Here is an 11,934-nt window from a genome sequence, read left to right on the forward strand (position 1 = left end):
GGGGTAAATTGGACTTCTCATGAATATATAGTAAATGGAGACAAACAATATAACGAAGACAAAGAGATAAAACAAACATCAACACCTATAAGTCAATGAAGACAAAGAAGATGAAAGATTTGTGCCTAAAGAATACATAGATGAGTCGCGCATGGATCATCTTTGTGTTTATCCCACAAATATTTGTTTCATATAACTGCTATAAGCCAAATATGCATCAGGTGATGACATAAATCCTATTCCTGGCATGGTATACTACTCCCTCCGTCTCACAGCATAAGGCGTAAAAAAAATTCAAATTTTTCCTCATAGCTTAAGGCACGTGGTGCATTTCGAGGCCAATCTTCCAAAATTACCCTCTCTCCCGATTTCCCCTCGTTACTCTTCCTCTTCGCATCCTCTCTTAGATCCCGTCGAAGAAATTCACGAGCCACCTCTGGCCTTGCTCTCCATCAGGCCCGTCGCCCGGCGAGCTCCAGCCCGACGAAGCACCACCGCAAGGCTATGTCTCCCGACGAAGCACCACCGCAAGGCTATGTCGCCCGTCTCCCTCAGGCCCGTCGCCCGGCGAGCTCTGGCCTCCCTCCCCCTCCGACCGGCCGCCCGGCGAGCTCCGTCCTGACGAAAGACCACTACAAGGCGGCGTTGGCTGCTATGGCAAGGAGCCGCCACCTCCCGCTTCGAGGTCGTGAGCCTCAGAGCATGCGGCTGACGGAAATCCTCCCGGCTCGCGGAGCTCTCGTGTGAGGCGGAAATCCTGCTGGCGCTCCTGGCTTGCGACGCTCCCGCTGTGGGCGAAGCTTCTGGCAGCCACGCTCAGGGACGACGTGCCCGTGCGCCCTCCCCATCGTCGTCCCTTCCCCTGCTGCCCCCTCCCCGTCGTCGTCCCGCCCCGTGGCGTCGGCTGCTCCCCCACAACAAATGCCTCAACCTTCCTCGGCGGCAACAACACACTTGATTCGGCCATTCCCCTAGTCTGGGTAGATTGATGGTTCAATTTTGGAAGGCCATCACCAATTTTGGAAGGCCGACATGGTTCTAGGAATTGGGAGGGGATTAGGCAGGGGCGCAGGGTGGAGATAGTGGGCAATTACTGCTACGAGGGAGAAAGCGCAGGGGCAAAAACGTCCACAACTCATGTACCGAACTGCTCCTTAATCCAAGCACCGGAAAATATACGCCCTAACCTTTGAGATGGAGGGAGTATATTTTAAGGTTTCTTACTCTTCTTAGACTCCAAAGTCCTAATACTTGTCGGATGGAACATTATATTTTATACTAAAAATTATACTTATTCATTAATTCGAATAAACAATTGTAACTAACTATACAATAATGTCATTAAATATTCATTGTACTATTTATTATACATGCCAAACTTCTATAATTTATAAGCACATTATGATGCGATAAACGTAAATTATAATTTATAGCAATGGCTGTGCTTTTTTTAACTTAATGGGATGCATGGCCACTTGAAGATTTTAAGTAAATCATTCTAAAGTGGAGTAAAACAAAATAGGGAAAACCCACACGAGTCAGCTTTTTGTTTTGCACTTGTATGAAGTATATTTTTTAAAGTGGTATAATCTGATATAACGTTAGTAATGATCCCTAACGCCGCATTCTAAATGATATCTTGAGTGTGGTTTCTAGGGCATGATTAGATATAAGGAAATAAAATAATCTAGAGTGTAGAAGGTGTCCACTACTAGTAGAAAAGGCCTTCCGTTAGGAGTTGTCTGGAGCATTAGTCTCGAACGTGTTTAAAATCGGAACTAATGTGACCATTAGTCCTGGTTTCAACGGCTAGGATGCCACATGGGGCACAGCCAGTAAAAGTCCCGGTTGGAGACACCAACTAAGACTAAAGAGATTACGGCGGGACAAAAGGTACTTCTTTAGTCCTGGTTAGAGACACCAATCCGGACTATAGACTTTCTAGGTTTTTTTTGGCTCTCCACACACCCCCAGATCGCCTTTTTAGTTTATAAAATACAAAAAAAATGATAGAAAGTTCAAAATTAAAATTCCTTTTAGATTTAAGTAGGTTAGGTGATCTAGTTATTATAAAATATAGCAAACATGAATTTCGATTTATTAAAAAAACTATATTTTTCGGTAAAATGGCTAAACCTTTTGCATCGAAGTAGGAAAATAGTTTAATATATGAAAATCTATCAACACAAAAAGGTACGTCCGATTTCACCGGGTTGGGATTCTTTTAGATTCTCAAACTGCCAAAGGGAAATATGTAAAATTTCAAATTATAAATTTCCAAAAAAATATTAATTTTATTGTTATTTAATTATTCAATATTATTATTACTACATATTTTTGTTGTTTCAAATAATTATTTGGAATTCAACCAATAAAAAAGTGTGAAATCGGGAGCAGAAAGGTTAATATGATTGATATAATACTAATATCAATAAGGTGTGCTGGTGTAATTGGAAGATTGTATGAAGAAACTCAAAAGTTAACCGTGATTAGTGATTAGGCTAGAGTAGTTTGAGTGCGTGCTTGGACAGGAGTAGTTTGAGGATAGGTGACCGATCGGGAAGTTGTTGACCACAAGTAAGTATTTTTACTAGATATTAAGTGTAGTTAGAGACTAAGCTAATCAAATAACTCAAATACTAGCCAATCGGGAAGTTTGACCACGAGTAAGTACTTTGACTAGAGATTAAATGTAGTTGGCACTGGTAGAAAAACGCTCATCTATACCGGTTCCAGAGGGGCATTCGTACCGGTTGTTCAACCGGTATAAATTATCCGGCACTAAAGCCCCCCCCCCCCCTTTCGTACCGGTTGCTTACGAACCGATATAAAAGGGTCCTCAACGTGGGCCACCAGGAGAGCTCAGGGCAAAGGAGCTTTGGTACCGGTTGGTAATACGAACCGGTACCAAAGGTTCCCACCCGCGGCAGGGAATTTGCCCGAATCTCTGCCGCGGCAGAGAATTGAAGTTTTAGGGTTTTGGAGGGGTTTAGGGATATCGCGGTTTGTTTCATATCGCGTCGATGCACCGAAACGCCTTTGGGTTTAGGTAGTACATGAAGATCAAGATGATGCATAGCAAGTTGGTGCATACAATATAACACACATGTAATTGCATAAGATCGCAAATTAAGAAGCACTATGCATGAAGATCGATCTTCATGCATAGTGGTACTCTCCGAGGCGTACTCTATATATGTCTATTACATGTAGCATAGTGGTACTCTTCGATTCAACTATATATGTAACATGTACATCTTCATTCATAGTGGAACTCGCGAATGGTGGTATGACGTCCCGAAGGAAGAATCCCGCCAATTCCTCGCCTATTGCTATGAAGCGGTCATCGATTGAGAGCTTGTTCCGCTTTCTTGACAACTATAAAAGAATAAGATACAAATGAATACATGAGCTATGTGTGTGTGTGTGAATATATATATTCAAACCACAATGAAACAACTATTACTGAAACTCACCACAACTTATGATAAGAAAACAAATTTGTGAATACTGTTTTCGTACCTCTTTATTTCTTTCATTATTCATTCTCTCGCTGACAATTCTGTGGATGTACTCGCAAACGTAGAATCCACAGAGATCAGTCCCTTGTGGTTGTTGCGGGCATTTCTTTACAAGAATATAATTCAATCAAACAATAGTCAAGTATGATAATTAAAGGTGTGTGGACCTAGGTAGTACTACTTACTTTCGCCTTCCATCGTAGCTTCGGTGGCCATTCATGGGACTTATCTTCCTTGATGAAAGTTTCCCACACGCTGCCCGACAAAAGAAAATGCATAAAAGAGTTATCAATTAGTTCATAGCAGGAAATTAACGAAACAAACCGATAAGAATTAAAATTACCTTTTGAGCATTAAATAACAAGACAAGTATAGTTCCGATTTTTTGCTTAGTGAGTCAAAGACTTCAACTTCTCCAATTTGCATATTGATGACGAGAAGAATAAAGTGAAACCTACGCACGTTTAAATATGTAGTGTCATATATATAAGTCATTAGTTAAAATTTTGACATACGGTGAGCAAAATATAATGTGTTATAAGATAGTAAGACTCACTCGAAGTTGTAAGGCCAAATTATTAGCCTTTTGTCATGTTGTCGCTTCAAAAACCTTAGCAAAATCTCCGGTGTATCCTTGTTATAGACGGGATCTTCTATGGTTTTAACATGCATTGTGTGCGGGTCAATGAACCCAATGTCCGTGATTTCGTCCCTTTTGCATTCGAGCATCTTCGATCCGCATAATATAGCGCACAAAAGATTATAATCTGCGGACAATGAACGAGCTGAGCTAAAGACTTCTCAAATTAAATAAATCACTTACGGACAATAGGAACCGATGATAGATTTGTCGAGAGCCCGGAGATTGTATAATCGGAAAAGCTCGTTGAAGTCAACGTTCACACAGTATTCTCGGAAGTAGTGCTCTTCACTAACTCGCACCATGATAGTCTCGATCCCTTCCTTTGAGGCATTAAGGTACCACGAATGCAAGTTACGCATACATGTTGGTAGCTTCCGAGATTCTCGGACCAAATCTTTCCCTTGAACAAATTGATATGCTCGTTCAGCGAAGGCGTAATCGGTTGTGTCTTGTCGAGAACTTTCAACGGGCTTCCCGTCAAACACCTTGAGAGGGGCAACCGATTGAACGGGTTGTTGTCCGAGCTGGTAGACTTGGTGTATCCCTTTTATCTCCCTGATACCCGATTGAACGGGTTTTGTCGCCTCGATCATCTTGTCATACGACCTTTCAATAGAACGCCTATAGTCGGATGGCGGCGATGGTACAGGGTCATATAGATTCTCAACGGTACGCACAACTTTCACCGGATCTAGTGTCTTCTCGAAAGGTATCTCTGGCACTTTCGGTGCAAAAAAAAATTTCACCTCGGCCTGAACGGCTTCCTGGTTTTCCTCGGGAGTTTTTTCCCAAGGTAACTTCTCAATGGGCGGCGGTGCTTTCTCCTTTCTAGCTTTCTTCCTAGGCGGCGTACCGTTCCGCTTAACGGACGCGGTCTTACGCGGAGGATCTCGAGGTGGTGGACTCACACTGGGGTCCCTCTCAAGTAGGTGTGGACTTTGCTGCTCACGAGGACTGCCACCAGGACTGCCACCAGGAGGAGTCGATGGCATTTGCTGCTCATGTGTAGGAGTCGGTGGCCTTTGCAAAAGGACGCCGTACTTCTTCGGCCATAGGGCGAAACCGTGCTTGACATCGGCCAGTGTCCTCTCATCTTCACCTCTAGGAATATCAAGCTCCACTGTTTCAAAACCCGGAACAACTTCATCCACCCCGACACGAACATAGCCAGGTGGAATGGGCATATGATGGTGCATTGCTCCATCTTCACTTGGGTACACATAGCCGACCGCCACCTTAACGGACGCGGTCCTGAATAACATATGTAGCTCGCAATCTGTCTTCTCCGTGACATAATCCACGGGGTAGCTTCCTCCACACCCGTCAAGATGCGAGGAACCGACACCGCTTCTTCGCCGAGATGGGGCAGCATCGCCATGTGGATCCCGTAGAAACGGCGGCCGATCGGGTGCCCTCTCGATTTCTCTCAAGAGCCTCCACCCTAGTTAACAATTCCTTTACAATGTCGGCGTCCTTCTTCTTCTTTCGCGAACGGCTTCTATAAGTGTCGGCGCTGTCCGGCCACGCTTCCTTCATGGTGAGACTCGGGCGAGCTCGTACCCGTCCAACGTGTTCGGGGTTCCCCAGAGCGAGTGTCAGCTCGTCATTCTCTCGATCGGGAATGTACTCTCCCTTTCTGACCTTATTAATTGCATCTACAAGCTTCGGTACAATTGACTCAATTTTTTTCCTTCCATTTTCCCTTCGCAACGATCAGCCCTGTCTTTGGGTCCAACCCTGCCCCATGAGCGAACAACCAGAACTTGGACCGTTCGGGCCAGTCCCATGTCCGTGGAGTGATTCCATCATTCATCGGTTTATTCTCAAACGCTGTCCACTTCGGAATGGCACTCTTGTAGCCACCGACCCCAAATGATGCGGAAGTTTCTTCTTTGAAGCATTTTCGGTATTTTTCTTCGATCGGGACACAAAAGTAGACGATTGCTTATACTCCTTAAATGCGGGCCAGTGAGCTTTTATCTTCACTAGATTATCATCGAATACTGGATATTCATTCTTATATTTGTCCCATAGATTTTTCTTCTAGGTCTGGAATTGTATGGCCATCTTCTTCAATGTCCATTCCTTGACTTTTTTCTTCTGGCCTTCCGTCATGTCTTCCGGTAGGCTGAACTTTGTCAGTAGCGTGTCCCAAAGAAATGTTTTCATCTTCTCGTTGACATAACTAGCACCACTCTCCGCGTTCTTTGGCTTATGCCACTCTTGAATGCTGATCGGTACATGATCCCTAACAAGAACTCCGGCTTGACTTGTAAATTTGCGGCAAAACTCTTTGGGATGCTCTGGTTCACCATTAGCCTTGAATGCCGTGAGGGCTAACCTGCCCTCGCCCTTTAGCACCCGCGTCGGGCCTCGTTTTGATCTAACAGACTTGCTCGATGATCCAAAGGCTAAAAGAAAAAATTATTCGTTAATAAGTGCAATACAAATAAATGAATGCATCTAGGGATGAACATATAGACTAATTGATACATAGATATACACCTCGCCGGAGTTTGTGATGGACACTTCATTGTCTTTTCTAACTTGTTCGGACTCAAGTCCCTCGCCGAAATCATTCGGAAAGTCTTGGAACTCGTTGTCATCTCCATCGGGTTCCGGACCACGGGCACTCTCATAGATCAATTTCTGCACCGCTTCTTCCCCCTCCTCATCTCGGACGAAGGTGCCGTCCTCCATACCTCAATGTCACTACAAAATTAAGAAAGCAATTGTATTTCATTCATCATGTAATGATCATATAACAGATTAGAAGAGTGTGCAAGGGTTTCATACATAGCAAAATTAAGTGGGGTGTTCGAATATAGCAAGAAATAGTGGAACACCCTCACATAGCATTTAGTTCTTGTTGCAATTTTAATTTGGCCGAACCGAGAGATGATGTCAATGATGCATGGCATGACGATATTTGAAATCCTCATGTTTTTCTCGATGCAATAAGATATAAAGTTTGTGCAAAGTGTAGTTTTAAATACTTTGAAAAGTATCCAGATTTCAAATTTTTAGAAACAACAAAAAGAAATAAAAAAGGGTTTTGGTTTAAGCCAATGCGTGAGGGGGCAGGGTTGCATCCAGGCATGCCGGTCACGGCGAGGAGCGTCGCCAAGTTGCTCCCGGCGGCGCCATCTGACCCGCCTCGCCCCATGGACGCCATGTGACATAGGCATCCCCAATGGGCCTGCCGAAGATAGTACCCGGTTTACCGTCGAACACCCTAAGGGTAGGCCCACGCCGCAGCACCGTGGCTTGGCGTCGCCGGCGTGGGCGTCCGCGGCAGGCGTCCGCGGCGAAGATCCGCGGCGGGGGCGTGGGCGTTCGCGCATCGGCGGGGCGTGAGCGTGGTCACAGGCGACGCGCATCGGCGGTGCCGGCGCCGGACACGGACTCCGCGGCAAGGCGTGCGAGCGGGGGAGGGAAAGAAGGGGAGGAGCGGCGACTCACCGCGGAGCGCGGCGAATGGCGACGCGTGGTCGCTGGGACGGCGCGTGGCCGCGACGGCCGGCGCCGCCTTCTCTCCGTGCGTGTCGGGCGGCGTTTGATGTCGATTTGGGGATTTCGTCCCCGCGCGCTAAGTGTGGTACCGTGTTGCGCCCACCTAACCAAGACGGTGTTCTTCTACGGCTATGTGATACCAACCGGTACCAAATGTATTTTTTTTTTCTTTTTCTTTTGCTGTTTTCTTTTCTTTGCCGTTTTCCTTTCTCTCGTTTCTTTTTCTTTCTTGCTTCGTTACTTTTCTTATTTTCTATTTCTTATTTACTGTTTCTTTTTCTTTTCTTTTTCCTTTTCCTTTATGTTCATTTTTCTATTTCTTTTTCTATTTCTTATTTACTGTTTCTTTTTTTTCTTTTTTTTCTTTTCTATTTCTTATTTTCTATTTCTATTTCTATTTCTTATTTACTGTTTCTTTTCCTTTTCTTTTTCTTTTTTCCTTTATGTTCATTTTTCATTTTTATTTATTTTATTTTATTTCATCGTTCCTTTTTCTTTTTCTTTCTTTTCTTTCTTTCTGCTTTTCTTTCTTTTCTATTTTATTTTCTATTTCTTCATTTCTTTCTATTTCATTTTCTATTTCTTTTTCTATTTCTATTTTTCCTTTGTTTTTTCATTTCTTTTTTACCCCGGGTGAAAAAAGGCGGGAAAGAAAGGGCGGGAATAAATTTTTATTACGATTGAACTCGAATTAAAAGTACATGTAGCTTAACTGAAATTAAAGATACATGGCCGCATTCTACCGTTGGAGTCAGTCTCGCCCGTTACCGTGCCTAGCCCCCGTAGTAGTCGCCACCGTAGTCGTCGTAGTCGCCGTCATCAATGCCGTTGGTGGCCGGGGGTCGCGGTACCGAACGCCAGCGGTGAGCACGCGTGGGCCGGGACCAGGTACGCAGCGGTGGGCCACGGTAGCCGCGACGCCTCGAGAGTCCGCCGTGCCACTATACCACCGGCCTCGTTGAAGTTCGAAGGAGGCGGGCCGCCCTCCTCGTGTTCTCAGCGCCTCTCACGATTGATGAGGAAGCTTTCCCAAGTCGGGCCGTAGCTCCGGATGCCACCGGGATTCCTCCGCCGCTCTAGCGTGAGCTCGAAGTAGTAGTGGTTCGTGATGGCCATCTGCGCGCCACACCTAGAGGGACCGGAGGGACCGGCATTCGACGCTTAAAGTTAAAACTTGTGGGCCGGTCGGGACGCGGCAGCCCCACGGGCAGGGGTAGCCCGGAGGCCAGGCGCCTCCGCTCCCGGGGGGAAGTAGAGACACGATGGAAGCCGACAGAGAAATCGGCTTACATACAGGCCCAGATGTGACATGGGCCGGAGGCCAGTTTGCATACAGAGGAAGAAAAATAAGGAAGACAGGGCGGGAACCGTGGAAAGCGCAGAAGAAAATAGGCGGAAAACCTTTAGTACCGGCCGGTGGGTGCAACCGATACTAAAAAGTGGTTTTTTCCGTCATGCAACTAAACCGTCGGTGGATAAGGACGCTGTGTAAGGGTCCCTTAGTACCGGCCGGTGGGTAACCGGTGTACTAAAGTCAGCTTGGCAGGATACGGATCGCCCCGGCTCGATGAGATAAAGCATGTAGCGCACCACGCCCCGTTCGGAGTGGAAGAAGACGAATGTAGAAGCGGCGCCGTGCCTATAAAAGGAGCATCGATACGCCATGGCAAGCAAACTCAACAAGCCAACATGGCCGCATGGAGAGTTTCATCACCATGGATGGAGGGAAGGGCTGGGAAAATCCCGCTGGCGGAACTTCACGAAGATGCCCTTGGTGCACGCGCCTATGGCACTTTCTGGAAGTCCCGCGTCGGAAAAAAATTTCCCTGGCAGCACGTGGAAAGACTCCATCTCCTCTAACAATGTTGGGGAAAGGGTTGGGAAGCCTCCCGTGGCGGAACTTCTCGAAGATGCCCTTGGTGCACACGCCTACAGACCCAGTTCCGCCTTGAAAAATTTCCAAGCCCGTGAAAGACTCCATCTCCTCTTAACAATGTTGGGGAAAGGGTTGGGAAGCAGGGCGGAACTTCGAATATGCCCTGCGCATGCCCTATATATGGCATATTCGGAAGTTCCGTTCGGGAATTTTTTTTCCCTAAGCCCGTGGAACCTACTTCTTAACTAGTAAAACAAGCCAACCATCTCCATTGTTGGTATCTTACATACAGCAAGATCATTACACAAAAGTGATTTCCATATTGAGATACACAAGTTATGATCCCTATCAAGCTTCGAGTTTTCTTCGTCTCGTTTCCCTTTCTTCGATCGCGACGCAACCATGGACAATCTTCATTGTTTAAGATGATACGTTTGGGTCAATTTTTACCTTGAAGGTGGAATATCAAACTTATTATAACCTCTGACATGTCCGTTTGTCCCTCTACTCCACGATGTTTCTTTTTCCCCGAAAGAACCAGTGTGCCGCTTTCTCGTCTATCGTAGATGTGTCCTTGCCTTTCTTTTCTTTTTTTCGGTTTGCTAGACATGTCCTTCACATAAAAAGTCTCTGGAGCTACTTCATCAAGTTAGGACGAATGGTTCGGTGTCGAACCCTAGATTCTTGAAATCCACCGTAGTCATTCCGCATCGTGGGTCTACCTGCATTCCCCGTCTTTCGTGTTGAACCATTTGCACGCAATAGCATCTTGAAATTAGGTCCAGATAATGTTCCCATATCTCCTCTATGTACCTAATATGTGACCTTGTTCCCATTGCCATCTTCTGCATCAAAGCGGACACCACCGTTTTAGCTGGTGCTCTTTTTGTCTTGGGCGAAAGTGTAAAATGTCTGGCCAATCTGCACTTGAAAGTCGATATAGTAGAAGATGGTTGCTTGGCCAACAAGTACAAATTGCTCGTCATCGGTGACATTCATGAGACGTGTTTAAACCAGCACCATTAAAGTCTTTCAGTGTTCTCCATCAATCCAATCTTCACGTTGTCTTGTGTATTTAGAGCGTAAGATATCCTTGTGTTCTCTTGTACCTGAGCCACCAAGATGGAATTATGTAGAATCAGAAAAGCTGAGTGAAAGAATGTCCGCCCATACACGTTGTTGATTTCTTTCCTAGCGTGCCTTTTCCACGCAGTCTCTCATAGCGCGATTCGTGAACACCGATCGGCTTAAGGTCGAATAAAGTCAACACAAAACTCAATGACCTCCTCCGTTCCGTAGCCCTGGAGGTGCTTCTTTCCGGCCTATTACGTTATGAACGATTTCTTTAAGACTCCCATGAATCTCTCAAAGGGGAACATGTTGTGTAGAAATATAAGACCGAGAACGCGAATTCTTTCACTGTGTGAACTAGGAGATGTGTCATAATATTGAAGAAGGATGGTGAAATACCCTCAACTCGAAGCCGAATAGACATTGACCACATCCTTCGTAATTTTAGAGTAAGTGGATCGATCACCTTCTCGAGAAATTGCATTGAGGAACGCACATAGCTTCACAATGGGTACTCGAACATTTTTCCGGCGTAAGCCCCCTCACGAAATCGGGAAGTACTCAGTTTGTAATCACGTGGCAAGCCATGAGACTTTAGGTTTTGAAACTTTTTCTCTCGACATGTTTATTATTCCCTTTATATTCGACGAGAAGCCGACGTGACCTTGATGCTACCTGCATCTCCAAAAGGATCTCCTTCTCCTCTTTGGTAAAGAGTGTAGCCGGCAGGACCTCGATACTTCTCCGGATTCAAAGCTGTTTCCTTCGTGGATACTTTGTTGGTCCCCCGCCGTGCATCCGGTGTATCTTTTTGTCTTCCCATACACGCCCAAGAAGTTTAAAGGTGTTCACGCAAAGATTTTTCGTCACGCGGCATCACGTCGATTGCAGAGTGAACCCCAAGAATTTCCATGGTAGCTCCTAAAATATCGACTCTCTTCTTCCACATGGGTACGTGTCCAGATTTACACGTTAGAACGCATTGTCCGCTGCATTCATTTCCAAAGATCACGGAACTTCGACCATATCATATATAACTTCCCCAAGAGGGCTGGCAGGCTTCGTTCGACACTACCACCTCCGAAATGCTTTCCTCTCTTTCTGGATGTTGTTTTGGAAGAAATCGACGATGCCCCAAAAAAGGATTCTTGTTTCAAATAATTATCATACCTACCTAAAGAGCAGGCATGCATTGTATCCCTTGTTTGACCGCTCTCGAAATGTTACCAAGAGCAAGGTGCCAATCATTGATGGTTACAAATAACGCCGTAGGTTAAATTCTTTTGTTCGTGCTCATCCCACACAGTACA

This window comes from Lolium rigidum, chromosome 2 (assembly GCF_022539505.1).
Source record: "Lolium rigidum isolate FL_2022 chromosome 2, APGP_CSIRO_Lrig_0.1, whole genome shotgun sequence".
Taxonomy (NCBI): domain Eukaryota; kingdom Viridiplantae; phylum Streptophyta; class Magnoliopsida; order Poales; family Poaceae; genus Lolium; species Lolium rigidum.